Source organism: Dunckerocampus dactyliophorus, chromosome 11 (assembly GCF_027744805.1).
Source record: "Dunckerocampus dactyliophorus isolate RoL2022-P2 chromosome 11, RoL_Ddac_1.1, whole genome shotgun sequence".
NCBI lineage: Eukaryota > Metazoa > Chordata > Actinopteri > Syngnathiformes > Syngnathidae > Dunckerocampus > Dunckerocampus dactyliophorus.
This window is the reverse complement of record NC_072829.1, coordinates 14,789,439-14,799,346: the sequence shown is the minus strand read 5'-3', so window position 1 is coordinate 14,799,346 and position 9,908 is coordinate 14,789,439.

The window sequence follows — 9,908 nt, the reverse complement described above, 5'->3', positions numbered from 1 at the left end:
GCCACACTTTGGGCACCCCTATACCCCTACTTTTGTGGCTCTTGGTCCGGGTTGGGCTTGTGGCGTCGGCTGCATGAGCAAATTACAACTATTTGGCTTGTTGGCTCAGTGTAGTGGAATAGCGATGCAGATTGAGGAGAGAGGGGCTGGTCCATGGGCTACAACAGTCAGCCCTTAATGAGCAGCGTCGTCACAGCTCAAAGATTTGTTTGGAGGTGCACGTCTGTGGAGTTATATTTGTGTCTTAACTTTGAGCCCTATTAACATGCAATAATTACTGTTTTACTGGCACATTGCTGCAGCGCTCTGTCACTCACTCCCTCCCTCGCTTGACCTTTTTGCTAACACGGGGGGCAAGTCAGTGTACGAGGGGAGCCGGTGTACTAGTGTACCTCTGGCCGGGTTTTGGGGACTGGGCTCCTTGCCGAGGCTTTCGGGTTGCTGCCTGGATAGCGGTGAGGCGTACAGGCGTGTTCAGTGGACAAAATGCGTGCCTGTTGGCCACTCTCCGGGAGGTGAGGGCACTGATATGATAATACATTTCGCGATCGACCGGCAAAGTCTCAAAGATCGACCAGGAGCTCACGATTAACGGGTTGGCGACCCCTGCAATATAATATATAGTAAATTTAATAGTAATCCTATCTACAAAATAAAAACAGACATCAATACAGTATGTGGAAAACATTTGGTAAGGTTATTTGGTAACTAAGTAACAGAGAACATTTTGTGTTTTAACAATTCTATGATTACACGGAGTGACTGCTTAGAGATACAGTATTTCCACATTTTCAGATGCGATGAACTCCCTGGCCTCCAATTCCTTATAGGAAAACTGAAGCGCCTTGTCCTTTTTAACAATGTCTTGTACATTTTGTGTATTTGTGTCAAAGCATCTTCGTTGTGGCTCAGTTCGATGTCTGCAAACAGTCTGATCTTGATAATCTGCCAGAGGAGTCCAAGCACCAGATGAGGTTTCCCCATCTGAAAAGTAAAACAGGTCTGTCAAGTGGGTGGCGTACAAAAAGTAAGGATACCCCCATGCTACCGTAGGGGCAACACCGTTGAGCGGTTTAACTGCACCTTTGCTCAACATGTTAGGCCCCCTTCAGAGACAAAATAAGTTTTTTTATGCTGGTATTCTGAACCTGAAACCTGAAAACAAGGAGGCCAGTGTGAACTAAATACAGCAGGGGTCACCAACACGGTGCCCGCGGGCACCAGGTGGACCCTAAGGACCACATGAGTTGCTGCCAGGCTGTTCTAAAAATAGCTCCACTTGCCAGTGAGTTGCATCTAATATTTTTTGGTTGCTATTCTTGTTTAAATCACACTTAGATGTAAACTGGAAATTATAATAGATTAAAAAAATGCTTAAAATATTGTACAAAAGACTGTTTTAGTAGTGCCCATTTTCTTTTGTTCCTTCAAGTTAACACGTGATCTCTCCCAATTACGACGCTAGGTGGGCACCTGAATGCACCAGGATGGCCGGGCATCTTTGAGAGCTGTTGTCGGAACACGGACCTTGTTTTGATGTTCAACGAACAGTGTGCGTCTATTAACGTGAGTAATCAGGTTATTTCTCATTCGTTCGACGCTAGACGCGGTTTGCACCGTGTTGTGATATTGTATTATGTTGTGCCGTAAACATCCGGCCTGGCCGCTAACTACTGAGCTAAATTAGCCTCGTTAGCTTTGCCACTAATTCCGGAAATGTCTGTCAGCTTTGTTTTGCACCAAAAATGCCACATTATATTGTTCACATGCTATTTCAATGTGCTTAGTGTACTGCTTATGGCTGAAATGTTATGTTGCTGTCAATTTGTGTTTGTTGCTAACTGGTAGTTTTATAAGCATTGCGGTAGGCCATGTGCTTATGCGTCCATTATGTCGCAGTCACTTTATTGGCTTCATAACTGCGCATGCTCCCAAGCATTGTATACGTATGTTTGTTCTTTTATAGAAACCACACACACTCACACTCCTACCTGTACACAGCTACAGTTTGTCACCTGTTACTACAAATAAATATTGCTGAAGAAGTAAGACACATGGAACGTTAGGATTTTTTTGGGGGGGGGGGGGGGTTGAAAAAAAGTCCCGTCCACACTGTGCAAACGATGTAATACGCAAGGCACACCTACGGGTGGCACTATGAGCAGCTATGCGGACGGAACCACGTGACAAACCAAACAATAGAAGAAGAAATAAAGGATGAGCATAAGTACGTAATCTTTAGCTTTTCATGGCTCGTGGAATAACGTGTGTCATTTTGGAAGTATAAGACAAGAAAATACCTTGTCTTGACCTGACACCCTGAAGTGATTGCTACCCAGTATTAAACCCAGTTACAGCCCTCATTACAAAATGTTAATAAAATAAATTAAATTCATATTAATAAATAAATAAACTCTGACCTAGTATAGTTCAAAGGTCAGCATTGTGTGCATGAACAAATGTAGCGTTTGTTGAGATCATACAAACATGGTGGAAACAAGCTATCGGGCGCAGTGAAAATGAGGAGATGGCTGACCCCCAAAAAGATGGCAGAAAAAAGAAAGAAAACAAACATTTTTCACGATGAATGGGAGGTAGGTTTTTTTTTTGCTTTTGTTTTTTTTACGGCACCATGTGGAGAGACATTTGACGTGTCATACACGCTACCATGCTAACTACCCACAGGCCTGCGCACTATGAGCAGAAAGAGCCCACGAGTTAAAGGCAGCTTTGTGCAAACAGCAATCTTTTTTCACGAGACCAGCTACAGCAACCGAAGCCTCATTTAGAGCTATGCAATTCTTGATTAAGAAAGATAAGCTCTTTTCAGACGGGAATGTTGTCAAACGAGCAATTATTATACAGTATAATAATGAGGTGATTATATAATTGTTATTATTATAAGTATTACATAATAATTGCTAAAACTGTACTTAAAGACGAGAATCTCTTGCCACCTCACGATTCACTGCGATTACGATTCAGAGACCCCCGATGAGATCATAAAACGATTCGCGATTCATCTTTTTTTGTGATAGTTTGTTAGTTTTTTCATGCATAATTTTTTTCTATATTTCTTTTTACTCACTGTGCACTACTAAAACAATCATATACAATATTTGTAATGATCCACAATTAAAATAAACATGAAAAAGATTAATTTACTTCCATTATCTTTTAATAATTGTAAGGTTGCATCTACGACCATATTTCCCATTGCACAGAACCAGCAGGAAAAGTAAAGTGCACCAGTAGCAGCATGTATAAAATTAACAAGCTTTAGCATACTCTGAGTAACCAAAATCTGCCATTATTCACAAATAAATAATAGACTACTGAATTCAAACTAAAATCCTGAGCATAGAATCTCTGACAAAATAATACTGTATTTTTGCTGTACAGCAAAGTCAAAAACAGCATTCATACAAAATATAGATTTCTGTACCAGCGGCTCTCATACAAGAATAATGCTTGCAGATGTCAGTATATTATGAATAACTATCGTATTTTCACGACCACAAGGCGCACTTAAAAGTCTTGAATTTTGTCCAAAATGGACGGGGCGCCTTATAATGCGGCGCGCCTTATGCGTGTACCGAGTTCCAAAATCTGTAAGTGTTGCTGTGTGACTTTGATGAGCGCTCTCCTGCCAACATGCTGCTTATATAGAGGAAAGGTGGACGTGACAGAGGACAGCATGCTGACGTGAAAGAGGACGCGAAAGGCACGCCCCAGTAGAAATATAGGTATATTTTATGAAACGGCGCCATCTATCCATCCGGGCAAGGACTACCGTGGCCCAGCAACATCCAGCGGATTACAATGAAAGCTAGCAATCTTCCACTCCTACTGCAGTAAAAACATTGCAGACAAACACATCCAGCCCAACTACATCACCAACATGGACGGCATGCCGCTCACTTTCGACATCCCGGTGAACCACACTGTAGAGAAGGGGACCAGCACGGTAGCGATACACACAACAGGGAAGAAGTCGGCTTTTACTGTTGTGCTTGGTTGCCATGGTAATGGACAGAAACTGCCACCTGTGGTGATTTTTAAGAGGAAGACGCTGCCTAAAGAAAAGTTTCCAGCCGGACCAATCAAAAGCCCTGGAAGGACGAGGAGGAAATGGCTGAGTGACGTGTACGGAAAGAGACCGGATGTTTTTTTCCCACGCGTCACCGTTCCTGTGTATCTGACTCCATACGCGCCCATCTCACAGCCATTGTGAAAAACCAAGTCCAGCAAATGAACTCGGAGCTTGACATCATTCCGGGAGGCTTGACAAAGCAACTCCAACCACTGGACATCGGTGTAAACACGGCGTTTAAAGTGAAGTTGCGAGCGGCGTGGGAGCGATTGATGACAGCTAGCGAACACAGCTTCACTAAAGTACAACCGAACTCAGTTTTGCTCCCGCTGGCTTTTTAAAAACATACAATAGCATGCATGCTAGCGTATTGTAGCGTCACTGGGAGCACTTCCTGTTCCCCAGTGTACTTTGCGGTAGTGTTTTGGTGCAAATGCCCTTAAAGTTACATGTTTGAGTTACATAGTTGTTGGTTCATGTTCTGCAAAAATAACGGTAGTGTCTTGTCTGTTTTTGTCTGTGACTGAGACTGTGTCTTTTAATACGGTTCGCTTTATTGTTGTGAAAATACGGTAAACTATATCACTATGAACTATGAATAACTATATTATGAATAACTAAAAAACTAGGCTGCCCTTTTTCACAATTGCAGTGTCAGTGAAATAACGTTCCGATGGGACGTTATATCTGGTTTCCAAATTGCGCAACAAAGCAGGAAAGCCCTGATTCTCCTGAATCCCCTGAATCCTTCGCAATAAAAGTTACGATTGACTCTGTGATTGGCTTCACCTTTTCCGAGTTGGCTGGAAAATTAGTTATCACCTGCTTGATGGTTCTCTGGTTGGCAGCAGCTTCAACTGGCTGTTTTTCCTCCTGGTTCGGGTGGAAACGTGCTATGTGGTTTCCCATATTTGTTGTGTTTCCAAAATATGTTAAGCTTGTATGACAAAGCTTACATACTGTATTGTTTGGCTCTTGTCCAGCTTGTTTTTACCTTCAGTGACGCAAAAGCCAAAGTACTTCCAGACGCTCGCTTTGAATCCAGTGGGTGTGGGTCGGAGTTTTCGCTTAGCCATTTTGGTAGCGTCTTACACTTAGGTGCACCACCATAAAATGTCCGGGCGGCACTTCCAGTTTTTTCTTCTTATTGACATTTATGACTCGATTAATAATCGTCAATGTCCACATCACGATGCATCTAACAATCGATCATTTCCCCCACCCCCCAAACTGTAGATGGTCCACAGTGGCCGGGATGCTATTTTTTATATGGGCCATGACTATCCTTTCAAAGCACTTCATTACAATTGGAGTGAGTGCTATAGGGCGATAGTCATTCAAGCAGGTCACGTTGCTCTTCTTGGGTACGGGCACAATGGTGGTGGACTTAAAGCAGGTCGGTACAGATGCTTGTGCAAGCGACAGGTTAAATATGTTAGCAAGCACATCAGCTAGCTCTGATGAGCAAACCCTAAGTGCACGTCCTGAGATATTGTCTGGGCCTGCTGCTTTTCGTGGGTTTGTTTTGTTCAGAACCCTGCACACATCAGCTGATGTCACCATGAGAGGTGAGTCCTGTGTGCCCCAAGTCCAGCCACCCTCTCTGCTCATCAGGAGTTTGGGTGTCAAAGCGGGCGTAGAACTCATTCAGCTCGTCTGGAAGTGTAGTTTGGCTGGATGTGGCTCCGCTGCTCCGCTGTCGATACTCTGTGATGTGCTGGAGCCCCGCCCACATGCGCCGAGGGTCTGAGGTGGAAGAGTAGCCCTCCAGCTTCTGTCTGTACTGTCTTTTGGCCTCTCTTATGGATCTCCTCAGGTCATAGCTGGCCTTTTTGTAGTCCTCAGCGGTGCCCATGACAAATGCAGTCGAACGAGCACGTAGCTTATCCCTTACATCACAGTTCATCCACGGTTTTTGATTGGGGTATTTCCTGTAATACTTGGTGGTGGTAACAGTCTCTATGCATGTGCTAATGTAGCCAGTAACAGCAGACGCATATTCATCCAAATCAACAGTACAATCTTCCCTCCCCGCTGCAGTTTTAAACACATCCCAGTTTGTGCAGTCAAAGCAGTCCTGAAGTACTTGATCAGTTTCTTCATTCCACACTTTACCTGCTGTACTTACAGGGGGAGATTGCTTGAGGAGTTGTGTGTATGTTGGATAAAGGAATATGGAGATGTGGTCAGCCTTTCCAAAGTGGGGTCTTGGAACAGCCTTCAAAGCACCTTTCATGTTGCTGTAGACTTGGTCCAAGATGCTTTTTTCCCTCGTGGGAAGGCTTACATGCTGGTAATATTTGGGGAGAACAGTCCTGAGGTTGCAGTGGTTGAAATCGCCAGATATAATGAATACAGCGTCCGGGTGTTTGGTCTCGTGTTTATCAATGATGTCATGCAGGAGGCCCAGCGCGTTAGCGGTGTTAGCTCGTGGTGGAATGTAAACACCTGTTAAATACACAGCGCTAAACTCACGAGGCAAATAAAAAGGTCTGCATTTGACCATAAGCAGCTCAATGTCCGGTGAGCGATTGCCTGGCACGCCCCGAGACGACCCCATGGCGTCGATGCAGACCATGGGACCGTAGCCCACCCATGGAAGACTCCCCCCCTCTCTGGAAAAGCCAGAAATCCCAGGTCCCATCTTACCAACCTGCAGGGCTGCACCCCCGTGGGGAAAAACATTGGAAGGTTCACTCCGATGTACAAGTGCACACGTGCCAGTCCATTTGGCCAGTAAATGTGGGTGTCGTCTGTTCCTCCCACCATACGTCCACTTTGGCCACGTCCTGTGTCACAAACCAGGTGGGGTCATATTGCCCTGAACAACTCGCTAAGGTGGTCACATTATGAATTATACGATGCCAAATGACTAATACTGTACCAGTTGGATCATACCTTGTAAAAAGGAGTACTCTTCTGCAGCAGGAATGTGGCTGGGATGTCTACTAAGAGCAACCGGAGGACACTCAGCACAGATCTTGAAACAATAAAACATTAATACACTGCAAAAAGGGCTGGTCCAATATAAGATAAAAAGACTATATTTCTGGAGAAAAAAGAACTACTTGAAACTAATAAAAATTATCTGTCCATTCTGCAAGTAAATGCTTTTTGGTAAATTAAGATTGGTAAATTAAGATTTCTATATCTAAAAATAAGAAGGGCCTTTAAGCTGGAAATACTTATATTCAGAACAAACTACTTCATACAACCAATACAAGTGAAATATTGTACAAATAAATGAAAATTAAATTACATATTAATGCAAAAGGAATAAGCTGTATCCTGAACTCGCCCATCATGAAACAAATCCAAATTAATCTTACAAATAGGCCAAAAAGTCTTTACAAAACCAGTCACACAGAGTTTGAAAGACATGTTATCACAAAAGGACAGTGTTTCAGAAGACAATCCCTGTGATTTTTTATTTTTTTTCTTTACAAAGCATCCCACTTACCAATCAGGACCCAGTACAATAGAGAGAAATATGTGTTACACACGTGCGCTAACAGCAATGGCAACGTTAATTAACCTAATTAATGTATCATGTTTACCACTAGATTTAAAGAATTAAAAAAAAATAGTCATGGTCAACACAATAAACATAAGGACCCTTTCCAAAAAATTAGAATGTCATGGAAAAGTTGTTTAATTTCCATAATTCCATTCAAAAAGTTAAACTTTCATAGATTATAGATTCAGGGCCCACAATTTAAACGATTTCAAGTGTTTATTTGTTTATTTTTACGTAATTTGGCCCTCCAGCTCATAAAACCCACGAAAACAGGAATTCAAAAAATTAGAATACTGTGAAGAAATCACCATTTACTTCTCAGTTTTTGCAGGAAAAAAAAGAAAGAAATTAGGATCACATCAAATCAATCAAAATATGGTACTTTCAAAACGATATGTCAGTCTTCAATACTTGGTTGGGAATCCCTTTGCCTTAATCCCTGCCTCGATGCGACATGGCATTGAAGCAATCAGCCTGTGGCATTGCCTGGGAGTTATGGAAGCCCAAATTTCCTTGATGCTTGCTGTCAGCTCTTCTTTGTTGTTGGGTCTGGTGCCCCTCATTTTCCTCTTGAGAATACCCCATAGATTCTCAATGGGGTTTAGGTCCGGTGAGTTGGCTGGCCAGTCAAGCACTGTGATGGCATGGGCATCAAACCAGGTTTTGGTGCTTCTGGCGGTATGGGCAGGGGCCAGGTCCTGCTGGAAGATGAAATCTGCATCTCCATACAGATCCTCAGCAGAAGGAATCATGAAGTCCTCTAAAACATTCTGGTAGACTGTTGCGGTGACCTTGGATTTAAGAAAGCAGAGTTTACCAACACCTGCACTGGACATTGCGCCCCAAATCATGACGGACTGTGGATATTTCACACTGGACCTCAGGCAGCTTGGGTTCTGTTCCTCACCCGTCTTCCTCCAAACCCTTGGACCTTGATTCCCAAATGAAAGGCACACTTTACTTTCATCGGAAAAGAGGACCTTGGACCACTGGCCAACAGTCCAGTCCTTCTTCTCCTTAGCCCAGTGGAGACGCTTCCTACGTTGGCTCAGGTTCAGAAGTGGCTTTACCCGAGGAACCCGACAGTTGTAGCCCATCTCCCGGATGCGTCTGAATGTGGTGGTTTTTGAAGCTGTGACTCCCGCCTCATTCCACTCTTTCTAGATCTCTGCCAGATTCTTGAATCTTCCCTGTTTGATAATCCGCTGAAGCCCACGGTCATCTCTTTTGCTGGTGCATCTTCTCCTGCCACATTTTGCCCTTCCTCTAGACTTTCCATTGATATGCTGGGACACAGCACTCTGTGAACAACCAGCCTCCTTAGCTATGAACTTTTGTGGCTTACCCATCCTATGGAGGGTATCAATGATGGTCTTCTGGCCAGTTGTCATGTCTGCAGTCTTCCTCATACTGAACCGAACTGAGACAATTGAACCAAACTGAAGCAATTTAATGACACCTGGGGAAACCTGTGCAGAAGATTTGAGTTTAGTAGATGATTAGTGTGTGACGCTCAGTTTAAAACATTCATGCCCTGCAAAATTTGGGCTGATTTCTTCACAGTATTCAAATTCTTTGAATTCCTGTTTTCGTGGGTTTAATGAGCTGGAAGCTCAAATTATGTAAAAATAAACAAATAAATACTTGAAATCGTTTAAATTGTGGGCCCTTAATCTATAATCTATGAAGGTTTAACTTTTTGAATGGAATTATGGAAATTAAACAACTTTTCCATGACATTCAAATTTTTTGGAAAGGGTCTGTACATGTCACCCATATGTTTGATAGCGGATTTGTCACTTGCCAATTTGCATGCTTACATTACTATGAGGTAAGGGAAGCAGAGTACAGTATCTCCTGATGCAAAACACGGACATGTGACACATGCTGTTATTGAACGAATGAACTAGAACTAGAGTGAACTAATTGTGGTACCAAAAAATGTAACATCAAATGTTTTTTCAAACAGAGCAATTTGGAACCATATCAAAATTTTAAACAACTTCCAAATTCAGGGCAGTTGAACATATTTGTATTCGATAGTCCCAAGTTGTGTGACGCCAGTAGGTGATAGGAGGAACCTTTGCGGATTGGTTGATGCTTTTGTTGCACAAACACTACATACTTTTCCCCAGTCTGTCTCAAGGCTTACTGACTTGTTTGTGTCCTTATCTAGCTGCTGGTACTGTCTGGCCTTCACTATATGTGAGCACTTCACTATTCCTGTTTGACCTTTGACATACTTCAGACAGTTTTTCAGCTAGCCTATGAAGACGAAAAAAGAGGACTCTGTGCCAG